Source organism: Lactuca sativa, chromosome 4, assembly GCF_002870075.4.
Source record: "Lactuca sativa cultivar Salinas chromosome 4, Lsat_Salinas_v11, whole genome shotgun sequence".
Lineage (NCBI taxonomy): Eukaryota > Viridiplantae > Streptophyta > Magnoliopsida > Asterales > Asteraceae > Lactuca > Lactuca sativa.
The window spans coordinates 101,643,049-101,645,857 of record NC_056626.2 but is presented as its reverse complement, the minus strand read 5'-3'; the positions used below and the strand labels follow the sequence as shown (position 1 = coordinate 101,645,857).

At 33.5% G+C, this 2,809-nt stretch overlaps 2 long non-coding RNA genes across 2 annotated transcripts; one reads left to right on the top strand and one right to left on the bottom strand.

Annotated features, from left to right (window-relative positions):
- Positions 1–745: 745 nt before the first annotated feature.
- Positions 746–2,499, top strand: LOC122197677 (uncharacterized). The gene is made up of 2 exons (XR_006191306.1): positions 746–880; positions 2,341–2,499. It is a non-coding gene; the product is annotated as an uncharacterized LOC122197677 (long non-coding RNA).
- Positions 915–1,592, bottom strand: LOC122197676 (uncharacterized). The gene is made up of 2 exons (XR_006191305.1): positions 1,335–1,592; positions 915–1,124 (listed from the first exon to the last, which is right to left on the bottom strand). It is a non-coding gene; the product is annotated as an uncharacterized LOC122197676 (long non-coding RNA).
- Positions 2,500–2,809: the final 310 nt, after the last annotated feature.

The window sequence follows — 2,809 nt, the reverse complement described above, 5'->3', positions numbered from 1 at the left end:
GGATCGGGCTTTCCTGTTTTTGGTTAAACTTCTTATTTGGGTCCGCAATCATAAACATCTTCTGGTGAAGGTGTGAAAGGCAATTGAGATTGGAATTGGAATTGTGTTCGTGTTTTGGTTGTAGGTGTTCGTCGCGTGGTGGTTGAGATTGGAATTCTTGTGTCATTTGGAATGAAAAATAGTAGGAAGTAACACCACATACAAACATTTGGTTTTGTTGTGGCATTTGTGGTCGGTAAGGTGGTGGTGATGTCGAATCGTAACCGAAGAGTGCAATTGGTTTGGAAGAGCTGAAAGCATTTTGGTTGTTTGCATTTTGAGAGTAAAATGGTTGTGATTTGTGTGGATTAAATAGGAGATATGTGTGTGCATTTTATCAAGTAGGCTACACCCCAACGGTCGTATAGCCACCCGACATATTGGGTGGGGATAATGTCACTATAATACAATGACGTTTTGGGTTTGGTCCAATTTGACCATTTATGTCTTTTTTTTGCACAATAGGTCATCTAGCTTTTAATGTGCATGTCAATTAAGAATTCCTTTGTTAACTAGTTATCTAAATTACATGAATGACCCATACGATTTAAATGTCTTTCGTAGTTGGTCCCTTACCGGCCATGGTTTAAATTACATGACCAAAACTGCCATATTTATGAAAATTTGGGGACCAAAGTGTAAATTTATTATCTTCTTCCCGTTAAATCGTCTTTTGGTTTGCCCGAATCAAATTCCCTTTTCTCACCAGTCAACAGAAATCAAATATCCTTCTATGGAGAATAAACTTGGCTTAATTCCTTCACACTGCATCTGCTTACACATTTGAAACGTGGTATTTACCTTCACTAATCAAGCATAACACCCGATAATGGCAGTCCAGGTAACAACATTTCTCTCAAGCATAATATCAAACATTTTGTTGGCAACATCCGTGTACTAAAATTTAGCTTAAAGGTTAATCAAGAAAGCAATAATGTATGTATCAGATGAGTACATATTAACGATGAAATTTTTGATCTCAACCACCACCGAGCCTTCAAACTACCATCATCGACTCCTCCACCCTACCTGAACCACTGTACACCACATGTTGATCCTAATCCCCCCACCACCATCAGTGTTCCCTGTATTGATCTCGATATGAAGCAAATCAAAAAATAGAAAGGTAAAGGGAGCCTTTGGATTGTAAATAACATACCTTGTGATTAATTGATCTAGAGAATAAGGAAAAACTACACTCAATTTTAGAGAGAGAGGGGGAGGGAGGGAGGGAGGGAGAGAGAGAAAGAGAGAGGTTGTGATCGTATCTAGAAGGGTGAAGAGGAAGGGCATACCTGTAGTCAATAGTGGGTGGGAGCAAGGAAGGTTTTGGTGATCGATTAGAGGATCATCTTCGATCAAAGCAAGAACAGGAAAAAGTGTAGGTCCAATTTCTAGTTTGAAGTTGTGATTTTTGGTGGGGTGTGATCGATTTTGAAGAAGGAAAGAACAAGACACAGAGAAGTGCGATCGATCTTGAGAAAGGGATTCCGGATAGCTACAAACAAGATTAAAGGTGTATTGGGATGGGGCTATATTGTTAAAAGAGCGATGGTGCCGGTGAAAAATAGGTTAAGAGATCAACTAATAAAAATAAATAAATAAATAAATCATAGGGACCATTCGTGTAATTTAGAATAATAAGTTAATGGAGGAATCGTTAAAAGCTAACGATAATGGCTTAATTGACATGCACAGTAAAAGTTAGAGGCCTATTGCGCAAAAAAAGACATAGATGTTCAAATCGGACCAAACCCAAAACTTTATTGTTCTATAGTGACATTATTCCTATTGGGTGCAACGTTCATATTCTTCATCGGTAGAAAGTCACCGTTGGCAAAAACCGCCTGCAAATCTCGATTGCCACCGGCAAATCACCTGATTCCGAGTGTTTTTCACATTCAAATTTATAAATATTCTAGATATGCAGTATTATATAAATGACTTGGTGGTCCTTAGTTCCTATAAAAATTAGAAATGATTTTACAAACATCTACTCAATAGTGAATACGAACATCTTTCCATGTGAGAGCTAAAGAAATTAAGTTACAACCCAATTATAGAATTATCATGTACAACATTTATGCAACCTAAATAAAAAAAATTACATATAATTATGCAAACAATGATCAAACTTAAATAAATTAACAAATTTTGTTAGTATGATATTATATTTGCATATACTTACATATTTACATATTTATTGTAATAATAATAATTCATTATAACATAAATCTTTACAAAAAAAAAACAACACATTTATGTTTTTACTTTTTTTAATTAAATGTTAATGTTTTGCAGATTCATCAACAATATGGACGTTAAAGAAAGGAGAAAATTTCGAAAATTATATTTGGATAAAAGAAATGTTTCAAAATTTGCATTAATGTTTATTTAACTTTTCACATTATTTTATGTTTTCTTACAATCAAAATTAAGCTACATTTTTTTGATATTTTATTTTATTTTTTATACCGATAATGTTTATAAAAATAATAATCGTGGTTTCCATAGGTTATAACCTAGTTTTATTATATAAATAACTTGGTGATCGTTAGCTCCTATAAAAATTATAAATGATTTTACAAAAAATTACATGAATCATCACCAAAATCATGAGGATACTTCGTTGACATCATGCGCGACTCTGAACTCGATTAAATTTTCGCTTCAAAAGTTCAATTTGACAAATATATTTTAATATTATTGTCATTATAAATGTACAGTGTCAATATTTGGAAAGAAATTTCATTATATAAAATAATGTCGT